The 24,050-nt window shown below is 38.0% G+C and overlaps 1 long non-coding RNA gene across 1 annotated transcript; it reads right to left on the minus strand.

Annotated features, from left to right (window-relative positions):
- Window positions 1-10,494: 10,494 nt before the first annotated feature.
- LOC121019146 (uncharacterized) lies at window positions 10,495-17,494 on the minus strand. Its single transcript, XR_005785472.1, has 3 exons — window positions 17,393-17,494; window positions 12,011-12,230; window positions 10,495-10,635 (listed from the first exon to the last, which is right to left on the minus strand). It is a non-coding gene; the product is annotated as an uncharacterized LOC121019146 (long non-coding RNA).
- Window positions 17,495-24,050: the final 6,556 nt, after the last annotated feature.

A 24,050-nucleotide genomic window follows, 5' to 3' on the forward strand; every position in this document is an offset into this window, starting at 1 on the left:
GCCTAGTAAACACTGCCACATAATTATGAATTTTCATTTTTAACAAAAAAGAAGAAAAGCAATTATACAAAAACCAGCTTGACCTCAAGTATTTTTTTTTTTATACTTGCAGCCATGTCTAGCTTAAACCTCAATCACCTTCATAAAGCAGTTTCTGAGGCTGTGTTTAACACTTTAATGCTGTTACATTTCCTTTTCTGTAAAAGAAATTAAAAGCAATGTAAAATGCATGCAGTTCTTTTGGGCATAATAAAGTGAACTCATGAAGCTGAGTCTTATTTCTTTGTTTTGTGAACTTTGACCATTTTATCTAATGATAGCTCACACGTGGACCCAGAAGACTTTAACAGGATTACCAGAGAACCTTTCCTTTTCCACTTTGTGGTGGAATATCATATGGCTTAGACTTAGACAAGTAATTAAACTCCAACAAGAAACCTTGGTAACATTTCAAGCTGTTTTGCATCACATGCCATGAACCTTTTCTCACTTTTGGAAGGACAATATTATCCAGATCAAATTTTGCGACTTGGAATTACCCTACCTAAGAGAAAGAGGCTTAACTGATACAAAACACACACACACACACACACACACACACACACAATTCTAAGAAACATGAAGTCTCCAGTTTGCAGCAAAACCCCTAAAGAATCCAAATCCTTGAAAATATGCAGCCACACTGCTTATCACCACTCCACAGGCATAGGTCTTTTATCTGAGTCTCTAAGACTATTGCTCTATTTTTGCCATCAGCTTTAGGAGATCCGTACATCATACTCTTCGGCTTCTGCCAGGTTTTCTGCTGAGCATAACAGTCCCTCTAAAACCACAGTGTGGGTATCTCACTTGTGCTGCAGACTCAGTAGTTCAAAGTCCTCTAACGTTACATATCAGTTTGCTTTGCACATCTAAGAGGTGAGGGAAATATTCATAGATCCAAGTCATTACATTAATTTTAAATACTTCCCTCGTTTTTCTTTGAAGAGAAAACAAAATGCAGAAATATCCTCTTTCTCATCCACCTAAAATTTCTGTATTATTATGATTAAATTCCCTTTGCCACACTTCATCATAAAGCTTTACTGATACTTTTGACCATTAAAAGTTAAATGTATAGGTACACTATATCTCTGGGAGGAGGAGAGGGACACAAGTAACAGAGGATACTTCAATGTTTTAACTAATACTTATTTCAATATGAGTCTAATTACTAATCTAATACTAATCTAATATAATCAAATCAATGCTATGCCACATGTAGTAATATTCTAATTTCATAGGTAAGAAAACTGAGACTTCGGATTTCATAAATTATTCAAGGTGACAAATGGTACAGCTGGAACTTGAATCATTTCCTTAATTATGAATTGATAATTACAATCATTAGATGAAATAATGGATGTTTGGTATCAGTGACTCTCTCAAGATTGCCTGGTACCAAGCTAGCTGGGATTTGTGGCTCTCAAGGTCTCCCCAACAGGGAGAGTGGCTCAAAGTCTTCTCTTTACACGGGGCCACCAAGTGCCGTATCATCATGAGGCTTCTTGTATTCTCATGCTCTAAAAAGGTTGAGAAACAGGATCGTAGGGATCTCTTCCTGGAGTTTGTACACTATATCCTGCTCTCGGCTTCTCACTCTGGCAGATAAAGCCAGATCAGGGGACTGTATGTTCCACCTTGCTAACCCTCTGCTTTTGAGTTTCTTCTATAAAGTCCATTTCTCTTGCATCTTTTCTTTCTGTGAGGCATGGCTTTTGCCTTTAATCCCTATTACGTAGCATGTGAAGAATTCGGTAAGTGGTTGATGAATGTTGGCAGTAATTTCCATTATTTGTTATCATTATTAGAATAAACTATCAACTGGAATTTTTAATATCTGTGATACCTTTGCCATGATTCCAAATATTTTCTTAAGTTCTTTGACTGAGAAAGTCCTCCTTACCTTTGTCTCCCCAGAGACTTCCTATATCATCTTTAAAATAGTTGAAATTTCACTTCTTCTCTGACTTCCCCAGGTGAATTTAGATGCCCATCTTATGTCTGGCTGTAGTGTGTTCTAAATAGTAATATACTGCAATGTTCTATGAAAACACGAGTCCACTAGGCTGTTGAGCAACTTAGGGTAAAGGTGCAAGATCTTTCCATTTGATTAGAAGTAGAAAGGTTGTCTCTAACCAATACAATGGAAACACTGCTTTTTTTCTTTTAGTCCATTAGTAATGTTAACTATTTATCTGGAATGTTCTTTTTTCTATATGTTACACAGTAGAAGCATTTAAGAGATAATTTATTGATGTCAGCATGAATCTTTTCTTCCCAATGTTTTGAAGTGTCCTTACAAAGATTTAATGTCATAAAACAGGGCTTTGTAGTTACTTTGAGGATGCCTCATGAAATTCTTTTTAGTGATCTTTCAGAATATCTTTCCCTCCAAATACAAAAACCAAGCCACTTTCTCTAAACTGGCAGCATCTTAGTGAAAAAATAGTCACCTCTGGAATAATAAATACGGAATGTTTAGGTCTGGGCATATGTTATGCTCTCTGCCAAGGCTCGAGCATAGCATTTGTTATCATATTGATTTTCCTCAAATCCACTCACAACCCAAGTACTATCTGAAATATTTCACCTCTTTGACAGAACAAAGAATTATTTCTAACTGATGGAAATCAGGTGGGAAAGCATTTGTCTTTTTATTATTCTGAATAAATACTTAGGGTTCTAAAGGAAGAAATTTTAAAAACTAAAGTTTATTGGGTAACTACTGAGTATCAGAAGTCCTCTTCAATTAGATGCTCAAGATAGATAAATGATAAATAATAGATAGACAGTAGCTAGACAAGACAGACTGATAATCAGAGATTTTGGTATCTCAAATACCGTAATCGATTGCCTTTGGGATATGATTTTTTTCTTAATGGTGAAAAAATCTTGTTAGATTTTTCCAAAGCACAATATTCCCTAGTTTTACATGGTAGATGCCTTTCTTAAAATTCAATGTATATTAAACAGTGCAAAAAGATATTAATGGTATACATGTAATGGAGTTAAATTCCATATGCACGTATGGTGAATTTTTTAAAAGGTACCCTTTCCTTCTGAATACAGCCGTCAGCCAGGGCACATGGTTTTGCTGGACTTTGGCCTTACTTGGCCCCTTGGTTAGGCATCCTTGTGCTGCAGACAAACATTTGCAGAGGCCCTTGTTTTAAAAATATTTTTTTTTCAACGTTTATTTATTTTTGGGACAGAGAGAGACAGAGCATGAACGGGGGAGGGGCAGAGAGAGAGGGAGACACAGAATCGGAAACAGGCTCCAGGCTCTGAGCCATCAGCCCAGAGCCCGATGCGGGGCTCGAACTCACGGACCGCGAGATCGTGACCTGGCTGAAGTCGGACGTTTAACCGACTGCGCCACCCAGGCGCCCCTGCAGAGGCCCTTGTTTTAGCTTCTGATGATAGTAACAGATTTTTTATTAACTTCAAGACATTATAAAGTCTTTTTGTAGGCCAAAGAATATTTCTTAACACAGGCTAGAGAATTCTTCATTACACAAGACTTTTCTGTTCACTATAGACCACCCTGTATCACTGACCACTTCAGATCTAACTTCAGCAGCTCCTATTATTGCGAAATAAAATTGATACACAGGTCTCTAAAAAAGGCACCGTATAGGGTGGTAACACACCCTCTGAGAACCACTGCTTTAACCTTCACTTCACTGGTCTTCAAACAAGAGAAACCACACTCTCAAATACTTTGGCACACCTTAGATTTTAAGAATTCTCTGTTTTTCTCTCACTTGAGCCTCACAATATTCCAGGCAACTGACAGAAAAGACGTTGTTATTTTCAATTTAAGGACAAGAACAATAAAGTGAGTTATCTAACTTTGTATAACTAGAGAGTTTAAAAACCACGGTAAGATCTCTATTGTCCTGAAGGGATATTTCTTTTCCTTTTTAATTCTGAGAGAGAGAGAGACAGAGAGAACATACACAAGCAGGGAAGGGGCAAAGAAAAAGGGAGAGAGAAAGAGAATCCCAAGCTCTGCCAGCACAGAGCCTGGCTGACATGGGGCTCAAACTCATGAACCATGAGATCATGACTTGAGCTGAAATTAAGAGTCGGATGCTTAACTGAGCCACCCAGGTGCCCCAGTGAAGGGAGATTTTCTTATACAGTACTTACTCCTCAGCATATATTCAGATTGAATCACCTTAGCCAGATATTTGAGTCCCTGGCTGACCAGAATCATTCTAAGGAATATTTTGTATTCAATGGTTCTATTGGTTTAAGTCCTGTTCATAAGTGTTTTAATCTGATCAACTTTGCTCCTTTAGAAGCTGATATACTCAATTGTTAGTACTTGTTAGTGAAATGAACTAATGCAGGGAAAACTGTTTTTATTTTTGGATTTCAAGGAAAAGTCAGCTGTGGCTGCTGCTTTGCATTTTGGCTGACAGAACATCAGAATGCTCAATTTGATCTAGTTAGAGTAAGATTTATGACCCCACTTTGTTTTAATTTCACAATCCTCTTATGCCAAATTTTGCTTTAAAAATGTTCTCTCCCATATTTGGATTGGTTCGTTCCTTACTCACTCCCCAGCAGGAATTAATTAATGTAATTATATTTTCATTCATTCAACATCTTTTTTTTTTTTTTGTAATTGCACTCCTATGTAGCAAGTGCTATGCTGAAAAATAAGGATAGACGACTACCAAAATACAGTCCTAGGCCCCAAAGAAAGTGTGGTATTTAGAAGACAGAGGAGTAAACAGTAATAAGCACAGAATGGGCACTCAACTTAGTCTGGGGAAGTTAAGAAAGACTTCCCAAAAGAGATGACATCTACCCTGAGGCCATAACAATAAAACAGCTTTAACCTGATTAAGATGATAAAGGATACTTTTAATAAAACAAGTTATTTGCAAAGGTGTAGTGTGTGCATCTGATGGATTCCAATTAGTTCAGTAAGACTGAAAGGGAAAACAGTGAGAGGTGGCAGCTTGGACAGCCAGGTGGACCCATGTTATGACTGGTTTCATATGGTAGTTCAAGGAAATTAGGCTTCATCCTGAAGCCACAGTGACATGGAAGTGAAATGGTCAGATTTCTGTTTTGTAAAAGGTAGTTTGGCTGGATTGTGTAAAGCACAAGTTTGGATTGGAGGAACAAGCCTAAAGGCCACTAAAATAATACAAACAAGAGAGGACAGTGCACCGATAGCAAGAGCCTTATCAGATATTAGTAAGAAGCACCAGGATCTGGTGTTTGATGAGATGTAGGCTGGGCTGGGAGTAAGGGAGACAGAAGGAAGAAAGGAAGAATAGCAGATTTTTGGAGTGGCCAACAAGACTGAGAGGGATGCCTTCCCCCGAGGAAAAACAAAACAAAACAACAACAAAATAATAAAATAATGAAAATAAAAACAAGCAAAACTGGTAGGATAGGTGTTGAGTTCAGTTTTTATTATTTTTTGAGTTCAGTTCAAACTGAATTTGAAGTACCTATGGAATATTTAATTAGAGCTATCCAGTAAACATTTAGGGATGTAGAGTCCAAGAGAGAGGTCCTGGCTACAGATGTAGTTTTGAGTCATCAGGACACAGAGAACATAAATCTCAGTTCATAAAGTCAGTTATGAGCATGAGATTTAGATCCAAATGGCTTAGGTTCAAATCATGAGTCCTTTCCATTTTTGTGATCTTGTGCAAAATACTTAACTGTTCTCTGCTTCAGTTGCTCCATCTGTCATCATGTATTCTATAATACCTACTTGAGGGTTCTCTGGAGTTATTACTCATAATACATTAAATAGGACCTGGCTTTTTGAAGGGATTAAAAACATTAGTTTTGCATAAGAAACGTAACTTTCTGTTTCTATAACTCTATTTTGATTTATTTATATATCCCCAGTGTCTAGAACAGTGTGTGGCACATAATAGGGGTTCAATAAATAACTGTTGAAAAATAAACGAGCTACTTTCTCATCCGAAATTCCATTCTGGAAAGGTGGCAAAAACCTAATCTCCAGCACATCTCTCTCCAACTTTGTTGAGGTTGCATTTAAATTCCTTGATGAGTATGTAGTACTTGGTCATCAAGGCAGAGGTGGTGCAAGATGATGGAAGCAACCAGTCCTCCAGAATATGTGCCAGAAGGATTACGTTGCCGGGTCTATCCTCCCAGCTGGTCTTTTTCCCTTTGGGTTTCTAGGAGACATCTTGTTCTCACCCATATTACACATCTCTTACTATACAGCAAATATGAACGGAGCATCTAACTATGTGCTTGACATGTTCTAGGGGCTGGGGAAACAGAAGAGGACAAGGTAAAGTTCCTGTCCTTGTGGAGTCCATGTTCACGTGTCTCCTTCTCGTCACACGGTCACTTTAGACTCTGAAGCCCCCTCTGCTACTCTGGTGCCATTTTGGGGTGGCATAGGGTACACCTGGCTGCTTCTGCAATATTCTGGCACCAGGAATCTTTGGAGGGTTGCCCATGGGCCACCTGCCTGGCAGGATTACACAGGCATTTTCTCTTTCTAGGTTATTTCACTCCCTTTGGTCTCACGTAGAGACCTTCTGCCCTCTCACTTACAGGCATCCCTGCAACTGACCTCCTTCCTTCCTCCAACCGAGGAGACTTTTATTTTTATACTAGTTGGAGAAAAGCTCCAGTCTGTTCCCACTTGTTGTCTCAGACCTTTCTGCCTCTACTGAAAACACTAAGTTTCTCCAAAGCTCTTGGAACAAAGAAACCAAAGACCTAGGCATATCTGCTGACTGCCTACCACATCTCTCTTTGGAGGAAGCACACTCAGAGTCACTCTCTACCTGCAAGGGCACAAGAAGAAAACTAAAAAAGACAAAACACAATCGCTTTACACATCAAACATTATTCTGTCACAGGCATGTCAATGACACCTTGAACCATGAAAGCAGATGAGGTTATTACATCATTGAACACTCAGGTTTACCAAGCCTCTACCCGGAGTTAATTTAATTTACTTATTTTCTTTTCTTAAAGGCTCATTTCCCTTAAATTGTTGGTTTTCTTTGTGTATTAAAGGTCAATATTTCATCACGAATTTTGTCTTAATTTATGTACTTATTTTGAAAGAGAGAGAGAGCGTGAGCAAGGGCAGTGCAGACAGAGAGAGAGTCAGAGAATCCCAAGCAGGCTCCATGCAGACAGCCATGACTCACCCCCAGGGGAGATCATGACCTGAGCCCAAACCAAGAGTCAGATGCTCAACGTACTGAACCACCCAGGCGCCCCATCACTACAACTTTTTAAATATTTTTTCACTTACCCTTTCTTCCTTCCTTTCTTTTCTTGAGACTTTCACCTGGGCTGCAAGGAAGCCGTGGGATGAGCAACACCTGGGTGCCCTGGCCCAGAGACTTCCCGTCCCAGAACCACCAGAGGAGTCTGGTCCATGCCGCCTACGAAGCAAACTCCAGCCCTTCTCATTGTACCTGGCCTTCCGCGCTGAGTCACCACGTGGCAGCGGCGTCTCCCCTCAGGGACCCGCCAGGCCTGGAAGTCAGCTCTGGCGGAATCGCTGCGGCGGCGCACGGTCGGGATTGCCCCAGGCCAGCAGCGCAGGGAGTGAACTGCGCATGCGCCAGCTGCAAGGCTCATCTACGCAGATGCCAAAGGTCGCTTACTTTCTCATTAAATTCCATACCTCTATTCCCTTTAACATGACTGGGGTTTTTGTGTTTGTTTTGTTTTGTTTTGTTTTCCCTGATGATTTGCTTCCCCAGCCCCACTCCCAGGTTTTCTACTTATAAATTTGAGTAAGTTCAGTTACCTAGCAGGTGACTTCTTAAGAGTGCTTAAAATTCTTAACCTCAAGCCATTTTCTAGAGTTTGTGATAGTCTCAGTTTTCAAGAGTGTTTTTACCCCTCCCTGTTCTGTAGCGCCATCACTGAAGAATGCCTAAGCAACGTTAAAGATCTAGTTCTTGGCTTTTCCTTTCGTAAATGAGGTAATTGGGGGTCAGTAAGCTTGCCCAGAGCTGTAACCAGTTGTAGTGAATAGTTGGAACAACAACTCAGGGCCCCTGCTTTCACCTGAGGATGAACTCCAATGTGCCAGATGGCCACCGGTAAAATCACTGAAACTAAAATAACAACTCTCCTTTTGTGGCACACATCGAAATGACATCTAGATTAACATCTTGAAATGTTCAAAAAAAAAAAAAAAAGAGCAATGTGAATGCAATTATAGCAATGTTACCCCATCCTTCCAGCATGTGAACGGGTATCATAGTCACTTGGCAGAGGCAAAGAGCATAGTGATGGCTAGTGGATGTATGGTGCTGACACCTGCTGGCACCTTCATACTGATATAAACTCAGTCCTCACAGAAACTTCCTGAGATTGATAATATTATTCTTCTCATTCTTCAGATTAGCAAACTAAGATGCAGAGGGTAAAATGTGTTCAAGTCCATGCACAGGCAAGGCATTGAGCTAGAATTTGATCTCAAACTGGTTCCAAGCAATTCTGCTATGTTTCACATTACCTCATCATAAGAGGGTTTTATTCATGATCAAAAACTACTACTATGTTTAATTGCCTTTTAAATAATATTTCAAATTAAAGATTCAGTTCCTGAGAAGGAAATAATACAAAATCTATTAAACCACAAAGCAACAGTTGTTACCAGGTAAGTTAATTGGTTATAAACTAATTTCTCTGTCAGTGCTTGCTAAAGGAGAGATGGTTAACAAATTAGATTTTTTTTTCTTCATTGCAGTCTTTTATCATCTAATTACACTAATGACAAAGGTAGTTGGAGACTTTTTAAAAGATTTATGTCATCTAAGACATCTAACACTTATAGAACAAACTGTTTAGGCACTTTGGTGGGAGACAGTGTCCTATTCCACTAGCATAGGCAAGAGGCCAGACCCTGGCCATCTCCAGGGCATAGCCATATGAGATCCCTTAACCATGCTGAAAGAGTGGCACAATGAAACAAGGTCAGTTCAATACCTTCGTGGTGCTATTGTTGGCTTCTAGGTTTCTCCAATGGGATGCCTTTTCCTGTAGAGTGATTCTGGCTCTGTTCTTCCACTTTACATAGAGTAAATTTCTGTTGTTTGTAACCAAGAACTATGATTTGACGAAGGCATATAATCCTTGCTTACTGAATACTGTCTCTTGTATAATATGACATTAGGATCTGTTTGTCTCACTGCTTGATATTCAGGGCTCAGGTGCTGTGAGATACTGGCTTTCTTTATTGTCACTTCCAACAGCAAATATAAAATTTGTCATTTTCATATATACATTTCCCAGAAGGTAGCTTTAGTATATCATAATGTATTTCCACTTCTCACCTTTATTCACATCTTATTTCTTGGAAGCTGATGAAGGCTCAGTCAAAAAATTTTAGCTTAACTCAGACAAGTTCAAGAACAAATAAACTACTGAAAAGCAAGTCCTAGACTGAATCACTAAATTCTAAATTCTAAGAATTCCACTGTATTCTTACACTATATGTTTACTAGCTGGAATTTAAATAAAATCTTGAAAGAAAAAGTAAGTCCTAGATAATGTTGTTTGGTAGAGCTTTTTATTTGCTTTTTTTAAAAAATTATTTATTTTGACAGAGAGAGAGAGAGAGAGAGAGAGAGAGAGAGGGTGAGAGTGAGAGGGAGCAGGGGAGAGGCAGAGAGAAAGGGAGAGAGGGAATCCCAAGCAGGCTTGGCACTTTCAGCGTGCCAAGCCTAACATGAGGCTTGATCTCATGAAACATGAGATCATGACCTGAGCCGAGATCAAGAGTCTGACATTAACCAGCAGACTCACCCAGGCACCCCTATTTGCTTGTTTCTATTTTTTAAAGAGGAGACTATCCATGTAGCTCAAAATCATTTTTCCCCTAAATGTTTACCCATGTTACACTCTCATGTTCATGCTTTCACATGAATATCTTAAAAACAAAACAAAGAGGAAAGAAAAGTAAATACATTCAGTCTTTTAAGAAAAATGTCATAGCATTTATTTATACAGATAGGATTCTTAAGCAAATTAAACAAATTATCAAATAATAAATTATCACACAAATTATGTTATCATATATATATAAAAAAAACCTTCTTAAGAGGAATCAATTTAAGTAGAAAAAGTAAAAGTCCAAGAAATTGTTCCAGAATCTTATTTCCTGTGGTGGCTTTACCTTAGCTTATTTATATTTTTATTTTAATTTAGATGACCCAATAATTTAAAAAAATATGAGTCAGTTGAGTACACTGCCACATTCCTTTTTTCTTTCTTTCTTTCTTTTTTTTTTTTTCCTGGAGTAGCAGTAAACACTCTTCTGCCCAAATTAATAATCCTGTCTAGGGTACACAAATAAATAACCAGTAATATTATTTTTGTTTGATTTGTGTAGATTCTTTATGAAAGAAACATGTCATCATAGTTCCATCCCAATAAGTATGAAGGGTCAAAAGATATTTCTTATTTTGAGTTTCTGTTTTCTGTTTTGACCTATATCTGTACTTATGTTGGTAATTGTTTTTCATAATGATGAGGTTTTTGGGGTGACGGTGGGGCTGCGGGGTCCGGAGCCGATGACTGAGAGAATTCTTGAAAACGTCTTTGCTGCAAAAAAAGTGATTTTATTTATTTTTTTTAAAGTGATTTTATTAAAGCACGGGGACAGGACCCGGGGGCAGCAAGAGCTGCCCTGGGACCATGAGGAGAGACTGGTTCTATACTATGGAATTCGGAGAGGTAAAGTCCAGGGGAAGTTTCCAGTGAGATTTCCATATGCTAAAGAAGACTCCCAGGATAGTGGAGGCCTAGCTATTGTCCGGCTAAGGTTGTTTCCCTCTAGCAAGGCGTTAGCATTAAGACAGAGGGAGTTCCTGGAGCAACGTTTTACTCTGCCAGAATCAAGTATTTGTCAATGTTATAAGGAAATTGAGTTTTATCTGCCGTTTCCTTCTGCCTTTATTTCCCACATCACTATGGAGGGGTGATGTTAGGGCTCCAGGCAACAGAGTCTATAGGTTTCTGGAGATTAGGCTATTGATAAGAATTTGTCAGTAGATGGAGACTATGGTCTCAGTTAACCATTTCTTTACCCCCTTTCCTTTGTTCTTGGGCAGCCAGGAGTGCCCAAGGAATGTCACACATATCCCACCTGGGGACAGGGCTGGGGGTGTTTGCAGCCTGTCAGCTTGCCTTATGCTCCCTCATCAATAATAGAAATTGCACTAGGAATAATCACATTTGTAGACTTATTATGCCTAACTTTTATCACATATATTGCAGTTAGCAAAGTCCATAATATTAGAACTGTAATTTTTAAAAGTTTTTGATTGTTGTATATTTACAATACTTGTTAGATTTTTAATACTACTAAAAAAGCATACTCGGGAATAAGTAAGACACTGAGCTATGATTTGATATTTCACATGGGTTTTTCACCTTATTCTGGTGACAAAGACTTTCATGTCTCATTTATTCATGTATTCAACAAGAATTTAATGAGTGGCTTCTGTGCCAGGCTTTGTTCTATGCAACACCATGAATAAACAAGTGTTGTGAAAATTTAATTTTAGTGGGGAGAGACAGAAAATAAATAATAAACATATAGTTAAGTAAATAACAAGTTTACTAGGAAGTGATAAAAGCCACCAGGATAAGGGGGTTAGACGTGCATTGGGAAAATGAGCAGCTTGCATTTTAAACTGGGGCAGTTCAAGTTGAGTTCAACTGTAACTGAACCAACATGAGTTTGCTCCTTGTTGAGTCAGGAACTATACCAGATTGAATTGTCCACAAAGAAAATTTGCTTACAGCAAATGAGATCAGGGGAATGGCTTCCAAAGCCATGACTCCCTGAGAGAGGGTGAATGGGTTCCTTCTGTTTAGGGTTAGGGTGAATATTTAGATAGGGAAGCTTTGTCATTGTATGCAGAAGCAGGCATAAGGTCACACATGTGCCTTAAGGAAACATGCCTATACATACATTGTGTGTTTTGTCAATGAGGCTGGTGGTCCTCCTTGGGCAAAGATTTTAGAATTATAATGAAGTAAAGGTAATTGTAGGTTATTCCAGAGGTCACTCCATGGCCCATCTGTGCAGGCTTGGATCAAGTTTCTCTCAAAGGGTCTGGGCAGTCTGGACCAGCGGGAGGTCTTGTCAGGGCAGTCACCATCACTGGAACATAGTTTCTGGTTTCATCTCCCTGAGTTAAGAGGAAAGCCAAAAAGAAGATCTTAGGGGGAAATGTAAGACAAAGGTTAGTGAGTACAAGAAGGTGGGCAGTAAAGGCCAGGTCCTGAGGTCTAGCTGGTGATACAATGAGAAGGTGAGATTTTAGCATAATGTGAGGTGGTGCAGAGTCAAATGGGGTGAGTGTTTGGAATAAAAGTAACTCAGTTCTGACGTAAGAAACAGGCTGTGCAAATTTACTGGGGCGCGAATATAAGGACTACGAAGGGAGCTGGTATGGTAGGAGCTGAGTGAAGGAGCAAGACAAACAAACGAAGAGAGAGGAAATGGGCCAGATTACACAGGGTCACTAGTGATGTGACTGGACTCACTGATCTGACTCAAGCTTCTAAAAGATGACTTTGCATTGTGAGAATATATTTTTGGAGAGGAAAAAGTCCAGGAGCAGGGAGTCCAATGAAGAGGCTATTGCAATAGTCTAAATTAGAGATGATTACAGGGCCAGGTAATGAAAACTAATCAAGTTGTGGACATATTTTGAAGTCGGGGCCAACACGCTTTGCTGACCACTGGGAGTGGGATGTGAGAGAGATGTCAGCTCCAAGGTATTTTGGCCTGAGCAAGTAATAATATGTCTTAGATACTCTATAAGGGAAATAGATATAGGTATGTTACATTCATTTCAATAGCCATTTAATGTGCCATAGTGTGGGTGCATCATAGTTGATCTATTTTCTCAACGTTTATTTATTTTTGGGACAGAGAGAGACAGAGCATGAACGGGCGAGGGGCAGAGAGAGAGGGAGACACAGAATCGGAAACAGGCTCCAGGCTCTGGGCCATCAGCCCAGAGCCCAACGCGGGGCTCGAACTCATGGACCGTGAGATCGTGACCTGGTTGAAGTCGGACGCTTAACCGACTGCGCCACCCAGGCGCCCCATCTATTTTCTTACCAATGGACAGTTAGTTACTAGATTTTTCTCTAACACTATAAACAATGCTTCAATAAAAAGTTTTTAGGTAGAGTTGAAATAATTCTGCAACTTTTAAAAGTACCTGCCACATTATCCTTTATTTATACAGTGCCTGAGGAATATTTGAAATGTGATTAGTTTCTGATTAATAATGTTTCATTAGTTTCAAAGAGAGAATTCACTGACCAAAATGGCCTTAATGTTTTCTTCATCTTGACTAATCTTTAGACAGGCTTCTTCCTGGCTATAGACACCTGGCTCCCCCTTTGTTACAGCATTTACTTTAGAAAACTTGTCATTGTAAACCTTTTCTCTGCCCCTTTGAGATGTAAATCTTTCTAAAAGCCTCTTGCCAGTTTCACAACTCAGGAATGTCTCTCCTAAAGGACCTGAGAACCATCTCTTTGAAATGTAATCATGAAGGAAACAACAAACCCTCTCCCCCCACCCCCGCCTTTTCCCAATCTCCTAAAGAGAGTGTGAGCCTAATTTGGCAGGTGCCATGATTCACACTGTAAAACTACCTCCTGCCTTGAGGATAGGAGAGAGTGTACCTTTCCTTTGGGTAGAGTCAATTAGTGAACACAGGTGGGTTATCATCCCTTCATTCCAGCTCCTAAAACCTCTCTAGCCTTTTATTTCAGTGGCATTGAATTCAAACTTTAGTTCTGGCCTCTCTTATCGCAATAGGTTTTCTTAAAAACATTTCTTACAGTTATACAAATCAGGACTACAATTATATATCACCTTACACCTGTTAGGATGGCTATTATGAAAGAGACAAGAAATAACAAATGTGGGCAAAAATATGGAGAAAGGTAACCCTCGTACACTGTTGGTGAGAATGTATATTGGTAGAATCAATATAGAAAAAAGTATGGAGTTTCCTTCAAAAATTAAAAATAGAACTACCCTATGATCCAGCAATCCCATTTCTGAGTATATCTCAGAAGAAAACAAAATCAGTATCTCAAAGATATATCTGTATCTCAAAGATATATTTTGTTCATTTCATGAATGGCTAAATTCATTGTTGTATATATACACAATGAAATATTATTCAGCCGTAAAAAAGAAGGAAATCCTGCCATTTGTGAATAATATGGATGAAACTGGAGGGCATTATGCTAAGTGAAATAAAATAAGCCAAAGATAAATGTATCGTATCACATATGTATAAAATCTAAACAAACAAAAGTTGAACTCACAGAAACAGAAAGTAGAAATGGAGTTGTCAGGGTCTGGAGGTTGAGCGAAATGGGGAGATAGAAGTTTAGAGGTGATGGTGGGGTGTTTGGAGCCAAGGGCCAAGATAGAATTCTTGAAAATGTCTTCGGTGCAAAAAGGTGATTTTATTAAAGCATGGGAACAGGACCCAATGGGCAGGAAGAGCTGCATGGGGTCATGACAGGTAACTGATTATATAACCTCAGGTTGGGAGGGGGTCAGGGATAGAGTAAGTCTCTAAGGAATTTTGGAAGCAAGGATTCCAGGACCTTGAGGGGCTAGCTGTTTATTACTGTTTAGTAAAACCTCAGTCATGAGACCCTTCAGATGTATATCAGGGGGCCATAAGCTTGGAGTATGATTTCCAGCATATATCTTGGGGGGAGTTGAGATAAAGGAAGTAAGTCTCCAAAGGAAACTTTCTATATGTTAAAGTAGACTTACAGGATCCTGGGGGTGTGGGGGTCAGGATAGTTTGCCACTATCCAAAGTGTCATCATCAAGGTAGCTGACTGAACTCTTAGAGGGCGGTCACTCAGCCTGTTTGAAGGACTTCTCAATGGGCTGCAGGCAGTAAGGGGATTTAATTTCTTGTTTGCCTTAGTTTCCCACATCACTATGACAAGCACTTACACCCATTTCCTTTGTTCTTAGGTAGCCAGGAGTATCAGAGGAATTATCACTCCATTCCCTCCTGGGGGCAGGGTGCTAGCTTGTACTTTGCCCTCAGCTTGCCCCACATTCCCTGCTCAGTGATCAAAAGTTACAAAATTTCAGTTAAAAACAAATGAATCCTGAGAACCTAGTGTCCAGCCTGGTGGCCATAGTTAATAATACTGGATTGTGGGGGCGCCTGGGTGGGTGGCTCAGTCGGTTGAGCGGCCGACTTCGTCTCAGGTCATGATCTCGAGGTTCATGAGTTCGAGCCCCATGTCGGGCTCTGTGCTGGCAGCTTGGAGCCTGGAGCCTGTTTCAGATTCTGTGTCTCCCTCTCTCTGACCCTCCCCCGTTCATGCTCTGCCTCTCTCTGTCTCAAAAATAAATAAACGTTAAAAAAATAATACTGTATTGTGTTGTATACATCAAATTTGCCACAAGAGTAGTTCTTAGGTGTTCTCATAAAACAACAACAACAACAACCAATCAAATATATGACATAGTAAATACAATTAATTTAATTAACTTGACTGTGGTAATCATTGCATAATGTATACATATGTCACATCATGACTTTGTACACTTTAAACACAATTTAATTTGTCAATTATGCTTCAATAATGTTGGAAAAAATTTTAAAAATAGAGACTTCCTTGCCCGTTTAACTTTGTCCAGTGGAGTCACACATTTCTCAAGGTCAGAGTTGAGAACTTCCTCAGAAAGGAAATATCATCACCCTAATGTTAATACCCTACCTTGATCATTTCACTTTCTGTCTTTTCCTGTACCATTTCCAGGAAATGATCATATTGAAGGCTTTCATTTAAAAAGAATTATGAATATAGTATAATCCACATCTATGGAGTAAAGAATAGCCTTACATTATAAAATTCCTCAGAAAAAAAAAAAAATAGTGTCCAGAAGTGATTATTCAGTAAATAGAGTGAGCCAGGATCAAAATTTCTGCTTCAAGAATGATAGTTTATTATTATTAATTCACGATCATTTATATATCACTCCTGTGTCGATGCTTTGAAAATAAAGCTAAGAGTGCCTGGAAATATTATTTAAATGTACTCTCAAACCATATTGCTCAAAACTTAGCATCTACTCAGAATATTAGTATCTATGCAGTTACTCCACTATTTTGGTTATTGGAGAAAGAAATGTACAAAATCTGTATATAAGCTCTATGTGGCTTTAAAAATGTTAAATTTTAGACTGTAATAACTCAGGTTGTAGAAATTTTAACAGAAATAGTAGAAACCATCTGCAACCATTATTTAAAGGCAAACGGCTTCTTAGTTATAAGGGCCCTAATACATTTAATTTTTATTCTTATATTGAATACACTGTACTGCATTGTGAAATATGGCAGCCCTGTATGTAATAAGTTGCTTTTAGATATTATTTACAAATTTATTCGAAAACAGCTGTAACTAAACTGCCTCCTTTTTAAAATTTCACAATATTTCATGTACGTATGAACACATTCTGTAATTCTTCCTTCATTTGTGAGAGGAAGAGCTAGTCACTAAGAAATAAAAATCCATATAAAAAGTATAAAGTAAAAAATTAGAGTTCCGGAAATCATTTTGTGCCCGACTGGGTGCTCTGTGCAACCAGCCAAGTAACACAATGTTAAAACCAAGGGGCCCAAATTGCTTTTGCTCTTTTAAAGTGAAGGTTACATTTGTAATCATTGTCTCACGGTATTTTTATAAACCGGAGTTGTTAAAATGTTTCCTCACAAAACTCAGGGACCTTTTACACAAACAATAAATGTTTTGTTTTCAAAATACAAAGTTTATTTTTGAAGTAAAGGTTTATGTTCCATGAAGTCTCTGAGCCCGAGAATGCTTTCAGCTCTGGGAAATTCTTGTTGGAGCCCAGAAGTAGCTGCCAAGAAGCACCGAAGCACCCTCCTGGGTGTGACATTCCCAGCTTGATGACTTGAGGGTTTAATTTAGTTATATGGTGCTCTTCAAAGTGATTTTGTAGCTTTGGGTAGGAAACTGAAACCAGAGTTACTGAGCCTCAAATAAGTGAAATTTACACTTAGGAACACTGGAGATTGCTATAGTCATTTTCAGGGTGAAAAAAACTTAACCACTGACATCAAATCAAAAGTTAAAATGTAGAAGTTTTACTCTGTGGTTTAAAAAAATACCAATGAATAAACTGACTTCAGCTCATAGGCAGAATTATTGGCAAGTGATTTAATTCAGGTCCTGTTGACTGTCTATTAACAATTAAAATAATTTGCTTAATTTGAAGGAAGACTTGCTAGAATAATACAATTCTTTCTTTCTTTACCTAGTTAAAAGATAATTGCTGATTTCTGCATTCAAATAGTATCTGTCCAGTGACCTCCAGTGGCATTTCATTCAAAATCTCACTAGATCATCCAGGATGACACTAAAGGAAGAAAACACAAAAGAATTTTGAAGGAAAACACTCGCAGATAAACTAATTACTGCTAATTATGAACCAGAATTGAGAACACAGCCCACTCATTCTTCTGTTTTTGGCATTACTGGCTTTGTTATTTGCAATAGAGATAGGTTGGAAAAGTATCAGAAAGCTGGAACCTTATCTCTATCTGCCTCTTGGGTGCTCATCTGTAAACTGGGACAATGGAGAGAGTGTTGCTGCCTCTGCCCTTGTTTTGCCCTCACAAATATGCAAGTTCGTACAGAGACTCCAAATTGCACACAATTCAAAAAAAATTTCAAAACTACAAATGCTAAACATTTGTAGGTTAATAACAAGGAAACATTACAACATCAGCATCAAATCTGTCCTTTGAGCAATGTATATACTCATTCACTGTACTATCATCATATGAGAGAATAAAGAATACAAGAATTTAGGAGGAGATAAGTCAAAAAACCTACAGAAAGTGGAGGAATAGAAATTAGGATAACTTGATTGATAATCAAATTTTCTCATAAAAAATTTATAAAAGATAAATTTTCTTCAAGTATTAAGGTAAACATACAGAAACAGAAGTCTAAATATGAACTTATTTATTAAAAATAAACTTAAGGGGCATCTGGGTGGCTCAGTCAATTTAACTTCTGACTCTTCGGTTTTGGCTCAGGTCATGATCTCATGGTTCGTGAGGTCAAGCCCCACATCAGGCTATACACTAACAGTGTGGAGCCTGCTTGGGATTCTCTCTCCCCCCACCCCCACCACCGCCCCTCTCTGCTCCCTCTCTCACACAAAATAAATAATAAACTTAAAAAATAAAAAATAAACTTAAAATCTGATTTAGAGAAGGTACAAACAAAATGTAGTTCTTCCAGTAGTTTGGAAAGTTTATGTGAGATCGATTTTTATAAGCTTCACTATATTTGCGTAAAGAAGCGATAGAGCGCTCAAATAGGTTTCTATTTTCTGAACACCATAAAATGTTAAAGAATTATCTTTGAAATAGATGATTTTGCTAGAAAATTTATCAAAACTTTGACAAAGACAATATTAGTTGTCTATTCAAACGTTGTGTGAGCTGCTACATAAACAGAGAAACCCTCACAGTGCAATTTCTGAAACCGAACTAAGTATAAAACTTGACCAAGATAACGTAATGAGGAGTTCTAAATAATGATTTTAATTTTAGAGTCCTATCTTAAATAACAGTAAATTTTATTTCATAAAATAGTACAAAAATAACACAGCACGACTTAGTAAGATGGTTTCATTGCTCTGAGAGAGGACAGTGTGTAGGAAACTAGTCAGTCTCCAAGAACTTGGTGTTTGCAGCTTTGACTTACTGAGGAGTTTGGTGTATTTGTGACTGTAGAAAAACATAGCCAATCTTATGTGTGCAATACTTAACAGAAAACTGTATAATGAAGTTTTAGTTCTTCAGCTAGCATAAGCAGATACATTTATTCATCATAGTGGGAAATCAAGATGAAGTTCCAAGTATCTTTAAAACTTTAGTACAAAATAATCTTCATACTTTTAAATAACGTAAAAATATTTTTATACAATTAAGAGTATTGAAGAGCGTCTGGGTGGCTCAGTCGACTAAGCATCTGACTCTTTTTTTTTTTTAACATTTATTTATTTTTTGAGAGACAGAGTGTGAGAGGGAGAGGGGCAGAGAGAAGGGAGCCACACATTCCGAAGCAGGCTCCAGGCTCTGAGCTGTCAGCACAGAGCCCGACATGGGGTTTGAACCCACCAACTGTGAGATCATGACCTGAACCGAAGTCGGATGCTCAACCAACTCAGCCACCCAGGAGCCCCAAGCATCTGACTCTTTTTCAGCTCAGGTCATGACCTCAGGGTTCATAAGATCAAGCCCTGTGTTGGCCTCACTGCTGGACACAGACTCTGCTTAAGATTCTGTCTCTCCCTCTCTGTCTTGCCTCCCCAGCCTCACCCATGTGCCCCCTTTCTTGCTCTTTCTCTCTCAAAAACAAGTATTGAGCCAAAAGACTTATCATTTGGGGGGAGGGGAAGCTTGAATCTTGCTTTATTCTTTAATATTCTAAGGGTGAAAAAATATAATAAAACCTACAGCACAAAATAGATTTATAACTATAAACAGATGCCAATTTTTTAAACTTCCATGAAGTAAATTAATTTTAAACATATTAAAATGTTTGTGAAAAACCTGTAAAATATATTTGTGTGAAGGTCAATTTATTTGTATTTTTTAAAATAAAAGTTTGTTCTCAAATTCTTGCTAAGTGCCACTGTTCTGAGAATTTTACATGGTTTACTACAACTAGCGATCACCAACAACTAGTTGCCCTTTCAGTCTCCTCCCCAAATATTCACAGGAAACTGGAGTTCAGAAAGATTTAGTAAGCATGCGAGTGTCACCCAGTTAATGATTAGAATGGTCAAGATTCAATCTCCAATAGCCAGCGAATCTGGATTCAAACCTTGCCTTCAGGGCCAGCATTGTGGGTATGTGACCTGTGTCACTGCACAGGGCTCCATACTCAGAAGAGCCCTGAGTTTAATGTTCTGCAGCTGCCATTTTGAAACTCTTAATTTTTGAACAGGAGAAGCTGCATTTTCATTTTGCCCAAGGCCTTGTGAATTATGTAGGTCATCTACCCTCACTTACTCACCACACAATACTGACTGTGTGTGTGCGCGTGTGTGTTACAAAATATTTGACCAAGATGGACATACTGTTCCCTCAGGTTGCCTAAATTTAATTAATTAATTACTTTTTTGCCGAAACTTTAGACAGGTTTTGCTTTCTTGCCTCAGGCCCCTAACTTCCCTTTTCTTGGAGCATTTCACTTTAGAAAACTTGTAATGGTAAATTCTCACTGTCCCTCTGAAATATAAATCTTGTAAAAGGCCTCTTGCAGGTTTTACAACCCAGGAACGTCTTCCCCAAGGACCTGGGAGCAATCCCTATGAAGTGCAATCATCAAGGAAGACAGTACCCCCTGTTGCATCCACGCGACTCCTGAAACAGAATGCTACGGGCACCAGTGACAGTTGCAACAAAGTTTATTACAATGAGAGGCAAGGCTGACCGATTGGGACCAACACTCTTGATAAGAGTGTGGCCCCGAACAGCCGGGGTACAGAGTTTTTAAAGCCGATCACATCGTTTTATCGTTATCTGGGAACAGAACAGAGAAACAGTTCCCAGATGAGTTAGAAACAGTTGCCAGATGAGTCAGAAACAGTTGTCGAATGAGGTGATTATTTTAGACTTTCTGCTGCTAAGTTGCAACCAGTGGATCTCCTTGACCTTGTCTCTGATGCTCTTTTTTGAGGTTTTGTTTCCTTCATTGGTAAAGCCTGATTCACAAGAGTATGAAGTATGATTTACAAGAGTAAAAGCAAGGTTGTTATCTTTTGACCTTCAGTGTCAGAACAAAGTTGTTATATTTCAAGCTAAGCGTTAGCCCTATAGTACAATTTAACCCTTACACCCGCTCTCCTAGTTTCTGTGGAAGATAGGAGGGAACATGCTCCAAGTTGTAAAACTACACATGTGGTGAATATAGGAGAAAGTTAACTTTCGTATTAGACAAAGCTATTTAGGAACACTTGTGGCCTACAATTCCCCATTCCAACACAAAAACTCTCCAACATTTTGTCTTAGCAGAGTTGTTTGGTATCCAGATATGGTCTCTCCTTTTTCCCCTAATGAAGCAATAGTTTCCGAATAAAATTACCTTTTTTTTTGCTTATCTCGTCTGGTACCACTTTTTCCATCAACATATTCTATGAGTTAACTTTAAGCTAAATGTTTTAGTTAAAGATGTATTGCCATAGTCTATTTAAGTCAAGTAGCAGACCATCATTAACAGCAACACAGCTGCACACCATTGTACGATGTTGCTAGAGCATGATTTACATGGTAAAGTCTACACTGTTGGGTGTTGAAGAATTTGGAAGTACATCAGTTTTGAACAAAATTGTTACAAACTTCCGTGCTGATAAATTCCTATGGAGTAAAATGTGGATAATTTCAAAAAAAATAAAATGTGGGGAGAAAAATATTAACAACATTTTCCAATTTATTTAAAAATACTATAATTTTTTTTATTTTGAAGTGACATATTGGCAATTATGTAAAAATCCTGTTTCTCATGATATTTTTTTCTTTCTTCAGAAGTTAAGTAAGTTAAATATAAAATTTGTTTGGAAGAACAAACAAGAAAGAATGAACAAGAAAACCCTGAGAACAACAACAAAAAGAGCAAGAAAGATGTTTTTAGCCTTGTCATACATTACTTTATACCATGAAACGTGTAATATTAGTAATGGCACATACTCAGAAAAACCAGGGAAAGTGAACAGAACATTTGGAAAGAGATCTAATTACATATGCAAGTTTACTAAATGATAAAGATGCTATCTCATATTAATGAAGGAAAGAAACTTTTCTCTAAAAAACCATATAAAATATGTAATTATATCTAACCTATGCATAATATATCACTATAAATTCCAAATGGATTATAGGTTTAAATGTAACAAATGATACCATACAAATATATTATAAGCATCATAAGAAACACAAGAGAAGTCCTCTCTGAGCTGAGTAGGGAAAGCTTTCCTAACCATTATTCTAAATCCAGGCCAGAATAGACATTGATGAATAGGACAACAATTAAAAAAGAAAATTTGGGGCATGCACACAGACACACACACATATTCAGAATGGAAAGAAAGTTTGTAGTGAGAAAAAAATATTTCAATTTATATTAGATTCAAAGTGTGATAGTCTTAACATACAAATAACTTCTAAAAAAAGAAGCATGAAACCAACAACTTTTTAGAAGATATAAGTTAGAAATATGGACAGAGGGATCATAAAAAATTGAATGCAAACAGCTATTAACCACATGATAAAATGATCACCCTGGCACGAAACAAAAGCAATACAAAGTGAAATTACAGGCGAATAACATTCTTCACCTATTAAATGGGCAGAAATTCAAAAATTTGACAACACACTCTGCTGGCAAGACTGTGGGGAAATAGACACTCTCATAATTGCTGGCAAGAATACAAACTGGTACAACATCTAGGAGGGAAAGTTGGCAATATCTAGCAAAATTACATATGCAATTACACTTTGATTAGCGATTTTACTTCTAAGAGTCCATTTCAATGACACACTGGTTAAAAAATAAAAAAGACAGATATACTATTTGTGATAGTAACAGACTGGAAGCAACCCAAATGTCCATCAGTGAAAGGCTAGTTGAATAAAATTTGATGCAGTAACTAAACGACATACTGTGCAGCTATAAAGACTCAGGTATCTAGCTATATATTTTGATCTAATGGTCATTAAAGTATTTTTAAATGAAAAAAACAAGTAGAGAAAAATGTTATGTTATTGTTTTTTTTAAAAAAATAGGGAATTCTGAGTGTATTTATGTATTTGTATATATATGTATTAATTTAAATGAAAGCACAATTTATATGATTGTTAAAATATTTACCTATAAGTGGGGGGAGGGAAGAGAGTGGAACAGATAGGAACAGATGGTAGTTAGTTTATGTAATTACAAAACAAAATTATATGGAGGAAAAATGCCTAAATATAAAAAATCCAAGTAAAAAGAAAGAACCTAAGTGTGTATCTAGTTCGTGGAATGAGCATACATAAACGATTCCAAGTTACTTTTTTTTTTTTTAATTTTTTTTTCAACGTTTATTTATTTTGGGGACAGAGAGAGACAGAGCATGAACGGGGGAGGGGCAGAGAGAGAGGGAGACACAGAATCAGAAACAGGCTCCAGGCTCTGAGCCATCAGCCCAGAGCCCGACGCGGGGCTCGAACTCACGGACCGCGAGATCGTGACCTGGCTGAAGTCGGACGCTCAACCGACTGCACCACCCAGGCGCCCCTCCAAGTTACTTTTAAAACAAGCATTTTGACTATATATATTGTGGGATATTCTAAGGATAAAAAGAACTGGGAAAACAGGGGCACCTGTCTGGCTCAGTTGGTGGCATGTGTGACTCTTGATCTTGGGGTTGTGAGTTCAATCTCCACGTTGGGCATAGAGATTACTTAAAAATAAAATCTTTAAAAAAAGAACTGGGAAAACAAAACTCTGTATTCTGTTTTGTTGTTCTTGTTATTCAAATATTATGTGGGATATGTTTGAATTAGAATTGTCACTATGAGCTCATGATGTATTTTACCTGTAAAATATTATTTACCAACCTCGTATAATGAAGAGGTATAGAATCAATCAATGGTAACTGTAATGCCTAGATTGAGTTCTCCAAATACCATTTGCCACTAGCAGTAAAAAGGACTCTTGGGAGAAATTGTGAAATCCACGTCGGGGGCAGTAAATGTACAAGATAAAACGAGAAAGTGTGCCAGTTTCCTCATTTGTAAAATGGGAATAATAACAGTGCTTTCTCTTAGACTCGTGAGAATTGAGTAAAGTACTCACAACTTGTGAAATAAATACTACAGGCTCAGGCTCAAGGTAGCACTACGACATAGCAC

The sequence above is a fragment of the Herpailurus yagouaroundi genome, unplaced genomic scaffold (assembly GCF_014898765.1).
Source record: "Herpailurus yagouaroundi ecotype Mexico unplaced genomic scaffold, PumYag 221, whole genome shotgun sequence".
Taxonomy (NCBI): Eukaryota; Metazoa; Chordata; class Mammalia; order Carnivora; family Felidae; genus Herpailurus; species Herpailurus yagouaroundi.